General features: G+C 39.3%; 1 pseudogene; it reads left to right on the plus strand.

Moving 5' to 3' along the window:
• The first annotated feature begins 11,129 nt into the window (after positions 1-11,129).
• Positions 11,130-12,710, plus strand: LOC142842479 (glyceraldehyde-3-phosphate dehydrogenase-like; annotated as a pseudogene).
• Positions 12,711-13,297: the final 587 nt, after the last annotated feature.

Consider the following 13,297-nt stretch of genomic DNA (forward strand, 5'->3'; position numbering starts at 1 on the left):
ACTCCACATCCTCTCCAGCATAGGAAAAAAAAGAAGAGGGACTTGGAATATAGATACCTACTCAGTGGAGTGTGCTTTTTTAAAATTTTGAGATTATAGTATAATCATATATTTTCCTCCTTTCACTTTCCTCTGTGTACCAAGTACAACTCTATCAAACAAATGACCTCTTTTTAAAGAGCTAATTACAGTGTGTGTTTGTGTGTGCATGTTCCTAAATGCACAAATACAACCTCCACAGTCCATATAATGTTACCTGTATATACATATTTTCAAGACTGACTGTTTGATATTGAGGTAACTAATTGATATGTCTTTCTGTGGGGAATATTATTTCTTCTGCTCACAGGATTCTTTACCTACCTGTAGTTTTTTTTTGTTTTTGTTGGTTGTTTTTTTTTGTTTTTTTTGGGGGGGGTCTGGGGTGATTCCTCATAAGCTTTCCCTGTTCCAGGATGACATGGCATTAGTCTTGCCCTTGTTCAGTTTATGAATAAACTAATATGACTTAATGGGTATAACTTATATGACATTTCTAGAAAACAATCTCATAGTAAACTCCTTCTTCATTTGGCTCTGCTCCCTCTTTCACAATGATCCCTGTTCCTTAGGTGCAGGAGCAGTGTTGTAGATATATTAGTTGTGACTGGGCTTTACAACCCTGTGTTTAATCAGTTGTAACCGTATTTTCAAAATAAATTATAATCACAGAAGAAATCAGGCTAGACTGTGAGCCTAAGGAAAAAAAAACTAATATTATTACCTGCTAAGGGGACATAGCAATGTTCCTAACACATACTGTTTTATGTTGCTTAGCTTAGGCAATTTTTCATTTTATTAGTCTTTTGCTTATATGTTTTCATTTTCATTTTTAAGGTTTTTGGATTTTTGGTTCATTTTTTAATTTTATTTTGTTTTTGTTTTCCACATTTTTGCTCTTTTGATTTTTGGAAGAGAAAGAGAAAACAAATTTAGGTGGGTAGGGAGGTATAGAATATCTGAGAGAAGTTTGGGAGTAGAAAACCATAATCATAACATAGTATATAGAAATTCAATTGAAATTATATAATTAAAATCGTAATACAAATCAAATAAACATGGTCTGTCAAAATAAATATATTTCTTTTAATGAAAAAGAAATGTCATACTCAGAACACTGTGAAAAAATAGAGAAGAGATGAAACAATTTTCAAGAATGGACAAAACAAAGAATGAATCAAAGTCTTCATTAAATGAGTAGTGTTTGGAATTAGAATGACGCCATTGTGTGGCAACACAGGGACACATATATTAGTCTATGTTGGTTTGCTGGAGGTACAAGGAAAAGGAGGGGTAAATAAGGAGTAGACACCATGAAGTTAGATGGCTCTTAGATCAGGAAACACTATTTTTTTAAAGATAAACATGTAGAGTTTTTTTTTATGTAAGTGAACAAACTCAAAGTGTTAGAGATACCAAAATTGTTGGTAGTTCCTTTACAGAAGTCACATGCCCAATATGTATTACATACAGAATGCATGTTTTAAATAAAATGCTGCAGTTTCCTGAGAAGCACAGGAGCAGAAACGTTGCAGGTCCTCTAGTGGTGGCAGTGGGCAGTAGGTCATGAGACTACACCGCAAGTCCCTAAGCAGCAGCAGGCAGTGGGCAGGGAGCCACGTGGTAGGTGAGAGACAGAGACATGGATAGGCATGCCAATCAGGGTGAGGTTGTATATTTATTTAGTGGGTTATGGAGGGGGAAGCGAAAAGGGGAGAAGGGGAGATGAGAAAAAAGCAGAGGGGGGGAGAGGAGCCACAGCAGCAGATACCTCGTTGGGAGGAGACTGAGAGGAAGAGCTCTGACCAGAAGGGGAAAGAAGATCTGCCTGCCTCAGTGGTGGATAGGACCTGTCCCTTAAAGGGACAGGACAGACGATTAGATTCCCATCTCTTTTTTATAATAAAATGGCAGGAGGTTAGACACAACAGGTTAAAGGAATTGGGGTGGCAGATTCTCAATACTGTTTCCTGCTTATTTGTGGGCATCATCTTTGGGGGGAGATCCTGAGAAAAGCTGGGTACTGGTCACATCCTGGGCAAGTCACAGCACCAATGAAATTACCTGGCAAGAGTGAGAAGGAAACAGAACATGCAACAAACCCACTTAGGAATTTATTAGATAAGGCATGTGCAGGCCTGAGGAAGTCAGTGTGCAGAGAGAGGAGAGAGAGAGAGAGAGGAGAGAGAGAGAGAGAGAGAGAGAGAGAGCATCCAGCTTTTAAAAGCTGCCTACTGCATGTGCACAGGGGGTTGACATGACTACATCATATGCAGATGACAGGGGCTCTCGCATGCATGCAATGACTTAGCTTAGTCATAGGTAGATTATGCAACCACACTGCATGTGGGTCACACAAGGCCCTTTAAAATCCCCGGGGCCATTAGGCACTTCTGCCTGAGGGTTTATCCACAAATGCATGGCCTTGGAACCCAGAAGTGTCAGCCTTATTGTGGCTGAAATCATAACACCAACTTTTTTCATTCTCTCAGAGCTTGAACATTATTATCGCAATGTGCAATAATGGAAATTGCCACAATATTAAGATGTGTGTGTATGAATAAAGGAACAAAAGACAATTAATACATAGGATATCATTGCAAAATTATATATTAAGGTATACCATGATGTGAAAAAGAAGAACCAAACAAATAAAAGTTAACATTGTAACCAGAAGGTGAGAGACAAGTCTGAATGCAAGGAAAAATTAACTGGCTATAGCAAGATCCCAGTGAAATGTGGCATAATATTGATCTCAAACTGAAGAAATAATAGTGAGAATGTAATAGATTAATTAAAATGCTGTGGATCCCTGGCAGCTACAGCAGCAGAAATGTTGCAGGTCCCTAAGCAACAACAGTTGGCCATGTGGTGGCAGGCAGCAGGCAGTGCGTCCCGAGAGCAGCCAGTCCCAGGCAGGGATGGCACAGTTCCCCAAGTGGCTGCAGCAGGTCAAGAGGAAAGACAAATGGCTGCAGGTCTCTGAGGGTGGCTGGTCCTGGGCAGGGAACCACACTGCAAGCAAGAGACAAATGGATAGGCAAGCCATGCAGAATGAGGTTGGATTTTATTTATTATGGAAGGGAAGGGGAAGAAAGAGGAGACAGAGAGAGAGAGAGAGAGAGAGAGAGAGAGAGAGAGAGAGAGAGAGAGAGAGATGGGGGGGAGCTAAGACAGAAAAGGGAAGAACTCAGGCTGGAAGCTGAAGATCAGCCTGCCTCAGCAGATGGAGGAGGTGTGAATGGGTGTGGCTTGTCTTTTAAAGAGACAGAACAGAGCATTACAAAGAGGAGAGGGAAAACCTAGACATGGGATTGAAAAGACCAAGTGGAGAGAGAAATGAAAAAGGCTAAGCATTGTCACAGATCTTTTGTTCTGAGTCTTAAGTGACAGTGATGCTGATATTGTTACTGGGAATTAACGCAGCAGAAGAAAAGGAAAGATTTTTTTCATTTCATCATACTGAAAGCAAGACACAGAAGATAGCTTTAATTGGGCACACCCTGTGTGAGTCAGTTACAGTAAGAGGCCACCACTTCAATCTCTCATTTTTATCATTATGAGAGAAATGATTAGAATTTAAAAATTACCCTGTCTCCCAAAATACTCATTTGAAAAACTCTCCATATATATATATGTTTTCTGGCATCGGAAACACATCCTTGACTCCCATGTTCTCTGATTTGTGGCTACTATTAAGCTTCAGTTTTTCCAGTAAAATGAAAATATTGAATGTTTCATTCTAACACTACATTATTTTGTCTTATAGTTTGTCTAATGTCATCTCTGAGGCCAAGGAGGAAGAAAGGAGAGTCATTATGTAAGAAACCAATCCCTTGATAGCAATAGATAAGGTTGTTTTACTTGTTACTAGTTTTCAAATAACTCTTTATCACAACATTTAAATTGAGATGATTATATTCAAGACATTTACATTTGAATTTGTATCAATAATGATAGCTTAATAATACAGTTACCTCCCAACTCTGAGAACTTAACAGGAAGTATTTTACTCAGTCAGTGTATGCAGTGAGTTGGAAAGAAAGCTCCTTGCATCATCATCACCCTGAGACCCAGGTGAGAGTAGCACTTTGTAGGCCTGAGCTTCCAAGGTCACTCTATTAGTGGGAAGAAAATATGGCAAAGCACATAAAAGTCTAGCACACAAAATGGTTTTCAAAAAATAGTGATTTCTATTATAATCAGACTGCTGGTGTCAAATTGGGTAAGATTTAAAATTTCTTGACAGCTTGATTTTGATTCTAATATCTAACTCCAAAAGCTTTTGGAGGGAAAGTGATATTCCTGAATTTCTATTAGTTATTCTTATCCTACATCCCTACATAATCAGTGCACCAAATGTTCTTTCATTTTATAGACTAAGTAGTTTCCAAAGATAAAACTTTAAGTTAGTTACACAAGTTGTAAAATCATATATATATATATATATATATATATATATATATATATATATATATATGTTGTAAGATCAAATATATATATATATATATGTGTTATAAGGACTGAGATTCTGTAATTGTTTTTAAGATGTGCAAGGTGAGAAGAGTAAGAAAAACACTGAGCCTGTGGGAGAAAGGAGACAAGTGGATTTTTCTTATTGGGAATCTCTCCAGAAAGAGTCATCTGGTGAGTTGGCAAATATAAAATTGAACAGCTATGTGCCAGATGTGCACTGCTGTTGTTGGGCCATCTGCAGTCTGCCTCTCGCCATATGCCACTTTTACATTTCATTGGCTGAGATATCAGAAGGAGAATTCATTGTGCAATTGTTTTGTATTATTCTTATAAATTTGATCAGAAGAATGAACATAACCAGATTTGTTAAGGTGTAAGTGCAGCATAGTTTCTGCAAAGGATGAATACTTCCAGAATTACATAGATCTTATCCAATTCACTTTGGAACTAAAGACAAAGCAGTGACTCAGGTATCTTTTTTATTGTCAACTATCTCTAAACAATCTTTTCTTATTTCACTTTGTGATTCCTCTAGTCAATGGGTTGCAATGTTGCTACTGCAAATAAAACACAGCCAATCACTTTCTCTTTATCAGAAGTGGGTACCAATTGCAGTTAAATATTTCTGAGTTGTCCACATAGTGATGTATAATATAAGGGGAGAAAGGACACATAGCAACATACATACAGAGAAGGAGGAAGAGAGAGGGGAAACAGAGAGAGGGAAGAAGAGATTTCTTTTCCATTGGGCTGTTTAAGTAAAATAATAATACCAATGTCAAGCTAAGAATAGACAAAATGGATTATTATTGAACTATGTTATATTTAACTTAATATACAGGATATAATTTATTGGTTTCTGTACCAGATTCTTCCAATACATCAGCCACTAATGACCACATATAAGTATTTTTTTTTTTAATCAGGAGAGAATGTAGTTGAGACTGAACTTCAGTTACTTTTCGGCATCATAGCCTAGAATTTTAATTAAGTTAACCAATGGCTACATTTTTGTAGACGTGGTCCTAACACTTGAATGTCTCCTGCTATTCATGTTAATATTTTGAAAGTGGTTCCTGTATATACACACAGAAACATACATACATTTTGTGCATGCAAAAACATGTGCATATATGCATGCATGCATCTATACACACACATAGAAATGTACATATACACAGGCACACACATGCCCAATATGGAAATATGTAGAAACACATGTACAAAACAGACATATAGAAACATACATACAGGCTCACACATACATACACTCACATATACATATATGCACTCAAATACACATACATTTGTATGTACTATACATTGTTCATGGAGAATAAGTAAGTCCAAAGGACTCTAAAGAAATATAAATAATAGGTTTAAAAGAAAGGAATCTGGAGAGGGTAGCATAAGATAAATTAGTATATATATTACAAATACAATGTTTCAATTCTAGCTTAGGGATCATTTTTGTACATTTTGTAATAAGTGTTCTCATCTTATAAAATTGATACAGTTTATGGTGCTTGGTACTTTCATACCATTCTAAATTTTCACTTATGTTAAGTAATATTTTAAATTTTAAATTAACAGCAAAAGTTTCTCTTACATATTTGCCTTTAAAATTTGAGTTCAGAGCAATTTTGTTGCATCTCAAGGAATTATCTCTATAAGAAACATGTATGTCTGTAGACCACACATGACCTTAAATGGGGATGGTGAAGGGGTTCTCTATCAGCAGCTCAGTTGGATCCTTATCTGAACCCCTATTTGGATGAGATGATGCATACTTATATTCAATTCTTAAGTTGCCTGACTATCATTTGCAACACTTTGTTTTTGTATCCTATGGCTGTCTTCATTTGTCTTAAAATGTAGAGAAAAGTCGGCACCTTTCATGAAAAACTGAGGGGATATGGCAGAGTATTGACAGGAAGTGTGTTAGATGCTCTGTGTGTTTCTTTCTTAATCACCAAAGCACACACTTGATTAGACAGTACATATGACGTTGCAGGCCAAAACTATGTTATCTTTTGCAACTTCATGTAAATCATTCCAAATGTTTTCTCCCTAGAATACAGACTGATACACTGAGTCCTAGAGAAGTAAGTGGATTCTGTAGGTTCATGAATGTTAAATGTCTATTCTGGTATTTAAATATTGTCCACTCTTCACAACACTACTTTAAATAACAACTGCCTATAAGTAGACAGAACAGGTCTCTTATTTAAATAGCTATAACAGGGCTGGAGAGATGGGTCAGCCGTTAAAGGCTAGGCTCAGAACCAAAAATATAAGAGATAACATGCTAGAGGCCTTTCAAATGGATTTTAATAAGGGCTGATTTTGCTTCTTTTGTTGTAATCTGTGGGCCTGATCTGTCACCTGGGTACCCTGTCTCTTTAAGAGACAAGCACCACCCACTACCAACCTCTCCTCTTCCAAGGAGGGGAAGCAAGGGGATCTGCTCGCTCTCTCTCTCTCTCTCTCTCTCTCTCTCTCTCTCTCTCTCTCTCTCTCTCTCTTTTCCTTTTTTTCTGGAGAGGCAGTTTCTGCCTCTCTCTTTTCTCCCCCTCCTTCTTTCCTTCCCTCCTTCCCTTCCCCCTCCCCCTCCATAGCCCACTAAATAAGCTCCATACCCCAGCCTATAACCTCCCACACACACACCCAGCTCTCTCTGTATGGCATATCTATTTGTCTCTCACCTGCCATCTCTGCCAAGGGGACCCACCAGGGCCTCGGGTGCCCCTCATGCTACCAGTCTCAGTTCACCTACCTTCATGAATGATAACACCTATCACATGGGTTTTCTTGCAAGATAGCCCAATTTTTATATGATGATTCTTGACAAAGCTATAAAAATACTGCTGTTTCAAATGTGACTAATGGTGTACAGTCTACTTTGTGTTTTACAGAATAAAGTCAAATAATACATCAAGGACATCTACCAGAAAATTTGACTCAGAGTTAATTCTTAGCTATTAGTATATATCCTTATTTTATTTTTTGAAAATTTCATATATGAATATGAAATTTTTAACTAAATTTGCATAATTTCAGCCCTTACCTCTCTTTGTTCTAATTTCTCACAATTCTCTCACTCCTCAAATTCATACAATTACACACACACACAGACACAGACACACAGACATGCTGAATTTAATTCATATAGCTCATATGTATGTGTGCTTAGGGATGACTACCTAGTGTGATCTTGTCCCAAGACTAATTCTCCTTCTCTTAGGCATCATAAATTTCTTCTATTTCCTCATCTCCGGGTGGGACCTTGTGAGAAACTTCCTTCAACCAAATTTCTCCCTATTTCTTGAACCTATACTTTTTGCACCAAGTTTCCCCGATTTTCTTTTTATTGTGTACAGTGAGGAGTTATTTGGCTAAAGTAATTATTTTTACCCTAACCTCCATTCTTTTTCCCAGACATGATTTGGAGCAGAATTAATCTTCAGAATTTCTCAGGAAAACACGATGGAAGTTGGAAAAATGTGGACATGAGAACAGACAGGTCCATTCATATGTGGAGTTGTAAAGTTCTGTTTCGAATAGCTATGCAGACCGAGATGAGAGCTGATGGGTTTAAATATTTCCTTCCAAGGACATTCTGCTCCTTTCAAGAAGTTGTGACTAGTGGGGCTTTGACCTAAGAATTATGCACCAGTCATTTGCATCCTATTAGAAAGCACTTGTGAAATGTTTCAGATTATTATTTAGTTAGTTAACTAATTAAATGTTCTGCTCATTGTTTTTATTTCTCTGAATGCTACTTTGCTTTGGAAAATTCTAACCACCATCTGCAGTACTGGGAACTAGAGAAGTTATTATGACAGTTATATTTCAGATTTGCTTAAGATTACTGGTAAATTGCATGCATTAGCTTTTATAAATTTGGGGCAGATTCTAAACACCTATATTCTAGCTTTTAAAATAAAATGTGTTTCTCATAAATGTTGGAAAATTCTCAAAAAAGAAAAGAACATAAAATCTGTTCACTGTGTTTCTTTGAGAATATTTTTCAGAATATAAAATCTTAACTTCATTTAATTGACTTTGGTTGGAACAGAACTAGTTTATTTATCTCTTTTTATTCTTTTTTCATTTATTTTCCTGAGTTTTAAATTCATTTTTGACCTTGGAGATACTGTGACTCAGTCATAGTATATCTATATTTCTATACATGTGGTTTCTTTATTCCATTGTCCAAAAAATACGGTTTTATCTCTAATGTTACTGTCTTCTTTCTTTACACTTGTAATGGACTCAGCACATATTTCTCTATAATTTGAACAATTACCTCAAATAGGTGATTTCAAGTATCATTGTCAAGTAACAACCATATTTTCCAGCTGTAATTCACATTTCCCACTCTTTGACAATACCCAGAAGTTCTCATGACATTAGAGTTGAGTCATGTTCTTTTGAATATTTTCTACTATTTTGAAACTTAAGTAAAGAAAAAAATAATAAAAACCTTTGTTGCATGTTCGATTATTTCATTTCCAATTTAGTCTTTTGCAATGCAGTTATTAAATTTTATTAAAACTTGTGTTTTCTTTGTCCTTTTTACTGCATGTCCTGTTGAATATTTCATCAATTCTAACAAGAATGAACCTTTGTTAAAACTTTAACATCTCCGAAACTGGCACATGCCTTATAATCCTCAATGTATTTAGATTTTGTCACATATTAACTAGCATCACTTCAGGTTCTTTTGTGATAGTACATAAATAAGGACACTTCTTGAAGTTGGTAGTGGCCAAGATCTGAGGTTTCATAATAAGTGAATTAATTACTGCATACTTGAAAAATGATTGGTTTGTCAGGCTCCAGTTGCTTTATTCATCATTATCAGAATATTCTTCTTAAAAGAATACTCTGATCAATCATGTTCTTGTTCAAGAATTATTTCCACTCACTAGTTGCTGTATGAATTCCAACTTCCACATATTGACATTAAAAGCCTTTGAAATCTGATCCAAATCTAACTTGGTATTTATTTGCAGGGATTCCACACTTCCATCTCACATTCAACCCAGACTCACTGAAGAGGATATGGTACACATTCTTTCTCTTGTTTATTGGCAGAGCTAGCCATGAAGAACTATAAGTTTTCATCCTTCCTCTTTAACATTAAGTTGTAGATCAAGCAATAGTTTAAAAGATACTTTTCTGTGAAGGTTGAACTATATGCCCAGCATCAATAATTCCTCTCCTTCATGAAGAGAAACATCACTTTTCCCATTGTTATTTTATTCCCAACTTCAAAAGAGAAGAAAGTACAATGCCAAAGAACTATCTTCTAAGAAACTGAATAAAGGATGGCGGGATTTAAGCCTGGGTCTGTCTTACTTGAACTAATGTACTCTCTCTAGTTATTGATGAAGTCTAAGCAATGAGCTAAGAAGATCACTGAAGGGGCGTAATCGATCGGCTCTTAGAATTAACCAGACTAGCTTTAATATAAAATATTCAGCTTTAATAAAGGGAAGAAGGGGAACTTACAACACCAGGGTTCCAGCGATTCAGGTGCGCAGGAAAACAAAGAGGAGGAGACAAACGCACATGGATGTTTTATACGTTTTCTTTGGCCCAAGGGGAACACGCCCAAAACAGAATGTGATTGTCTGAGGTTCCCCATCAGATCACGAAAAAAGCTCCAAATTATACTTTATTTAGTATATTAGTTCTTAACATACATAATTTTTAACTTGTGCTATTTCATTTTTTTATAAAGAAAACATAAAGTGGGAGATGGGGAGAGAAAAGTGAGAAGGGTAGGATGAGGAGAACTTGGGGCAACGGGATGATTGGGATAAAGGAAGGTTGGATAGGGGAGCAGGGAAGCACATATCTTAATTAAGGGAGCCATCTTAGGGTTGGCAAGAGACTTGGACCTAGAGGGGCTTCCAGGTGCCCAAGGCGAGGTCCCCAGTTAGTTCCTGGAGCAGCTGAAGATAGGGAACCTGAAATGATCCTATCCTATAGCCATACTGATGAATATTTTGCATATCACCATAGAACCTTCATCTGGCGATGGATGGAGATAGAGACAGAGACCCACACTGGAGTACTGGACTGAGCTCCCAAAGTCCCAATGAGGAACAGAAGGAGGGAGAAGATGAGCAAGGAAGTCAGGACCAAGAGGGGTGCACCCACCTACGGAGACAGTGGGGCGGTTTTATTGGGAGCTCACCAAGGCCAGCTGGACTGTGACTGAAAAAGCAGGGGATAAAACCGGACTCTCTGAATAAGGCGGACAATGAGGGCTGCTGAGAAGCCAAGGACAATGGCACTGGGTTTTGATCCTACTTCATGTTCTGGCTGTGTGGGAGCCTAGCCAGTCTGGATGTTCTCCTTCCTAGACCAGGATGGAGGGGGGAGGACTTTGGACTTTCCACAGGGCAGGGAACCCTGACTGCTCTTCAGACTTGAGAGGGAGGGGGAGAGGAGTGGGGGGAGAGGGAGAGGAGTGGGGGGATGGGGAGAGGATGGGGGGGAGTGGGAGGCTGGGAGGAGGCGGAAATTTTTTTTTTCTCAATAAAAAAAAAAGAAAAAAAAGAAAACATAAAACTCTTAAATTTAGGCTCTCTGCTCCTCCCTGTTCTAGAGACAGCCGCTTCTTTTCGTGCAGTGCCAGCCTCGTTCCAGAGACACGATGGTGAAGGTCGGAGTGAACGGATTTGGCCGTATTGGACGCCTGGTTACCAGGGCTGCCTTCACTTCTGGCAAAGTAGACGTTGTTGCCATCAATGACCCTTTCGTCAACCTCAGCTACATGGTCTACATGTTCCAGTATGACTCCACCCATGGCAAGTTTAAAGGCACAGTTAAGGCTGAGAATAGGAAGCTCTCTGAACATGGCGAACAATGAGGGCTGATGAGAAGCCAAGGACAATGGCATGGGGTTTTGATCCTACGCAATGTGCTGGCTTTGTGGGAGCCTAGCCAGTTTGGATGTTCGCCTTCCTAGATATGGACAGAGGGGGGAGGACCTAGGACTTACCACAGGGCAGGGAACCCTGACTGCTCTTTGGACTGGAGAGGGAGGGGGAGAGGAGTGGGAGAAGGGGGAGAAGGGTGGGAGGAGGGGGAGAAGGGTGGGAGGAGGGGGAGGGAAATGGGAGGCTGGGAGGAGGTGGAAACTTGTTTTTTTTTTCTTCCTTTTCTCAATAAAAAAAAAAGGAAGCTTGTCATCAACGGAAAGGTCATCACCAAATTCCAGGAGTGAGATCCCGCCAACATCAAATGGGGGGATGCGGGCGCCGAGTATGCTGTGGAGTCGACGGGTGTCTTCACCACCATGGAGAAAGCTGGGGCCCACTTGAAGGGTGGGGCCAAAAGGATCATCATCTCCGCCCCTTCTGCCGATGCCCCCATGTTTGTGATGGGTGTGAACCATGACAAGTATGACAATTCCCTCAAGATTGTCAGCAACACTTCCTGCACCACCAATTGCTCAGCCCTCTTGGCCAAGGTCATCCATGACAATTTTGGCATCATGGAAGGACTCATGACCACAGTCCATGCCATCATGGCCATCCAGAAGACTGTGGATGGCCCCTCTGGGAAGCTGTGGCGAGACGGCCGCGGCCCTGCCCAAAACATCATCTCTGCGTCCACTGGCGTTGCCAAGGCTGTGGGCAAAGTCATCCCAGAGCTGAGCGGGAAGCTCACGGGCATGGCCTTCCGCGTTCCTACCCCCAATGTGTCCGTCGTCGATCTGACATGCCGCCTGGAGAAAGCTGCCATGTATGACGACATCAAGAAGGTGGTGAAGCAGGCATCCGAAGGCCCACTAAAGGGCATCCTGGGCTACACTGAGGACCAGGTTGTCTCCTGTGACTTTAACAGTGACTCCCACTCTTCCACCTTCGATGCTGGGGCTGGCATTGCTCTCAATGACAACTTTGTAAAGCTCATTTCCTGGTACGACAATGAATTCGGCTACAGCAACAAAGTGGTAGACCTCATGGCCTAAATGGCCTCCAAAGAATAAGAAGCCCACCCTGGACCACCCATCCCAGCAAGGACAAAGCAAGAGAGAGGTCCTCGGCTGCTGAGCAGTCCCTGTCCTAACTAACCCTTGACACTGAGCATCTCCCTCACAGTTTCCATCCCAGACCCCCAGAATAGCAGGAGGGGGCTTAGGGAGCCCTACTCTCTTGAATACCATCAATAAAGCTCATCGCACCTCTAAAAAAAGACCTCTTAGATTTATTATTTATCTCTGTACACAGTACTGTAGTTATTTGCACAGCATAGGCAGATACATTCAATAATTCTATGTCAGCTATTAGATTATTTTTAAATTAAATTACATTGGCACATCACTGGTATTTCATTGTGTAATTCTAGCTTGGGCAGTTTCATTTCTGAGATATTTTACATGCAAATTTCCTGTTATACCTAGAAGATACAATATAGTAGCATATTCCTTGTCCTCTGGTTGCTATGATATCTGCCCATTTTCCATGATATTTCCTGAGCCTTTGGTATACATGGTGTATTGAGGAAATAATAGTAGGGTTGGGCATTTTATGTTCAGTTGTTCCTTGCATTTTGATCAATTTTATATTTCTGTAATAGTCTTCATCTGCTTCAAAAGAGGCTACTTTGATGAGGGTATAAAGATGCATGTTTAGAATACAGTTAGAAATTACACTGGTTTGGAAAAAAACATAGGGATGGCTTTTCTGTGGGGTTCATGACTTCTCTAACTGCAGGTGTTTGACTACATTTACAGTAACAGGCATGAATTATCTATTTT

This window comes from Microtus pennsylvanicus, chromosome 1 (assembly GCF_037038515.1).
Source record: "Microtus pennsylvanicus isolate mMicPen1 chromosome 1, mMicPen1.hap1, whole genome shotgun sequence".
NCBI lineage: Eukaryota > Metazoa > Chordata > Mammalia > Rodentia > Cricetidae > Microtus > Microtus pennsylvanicus.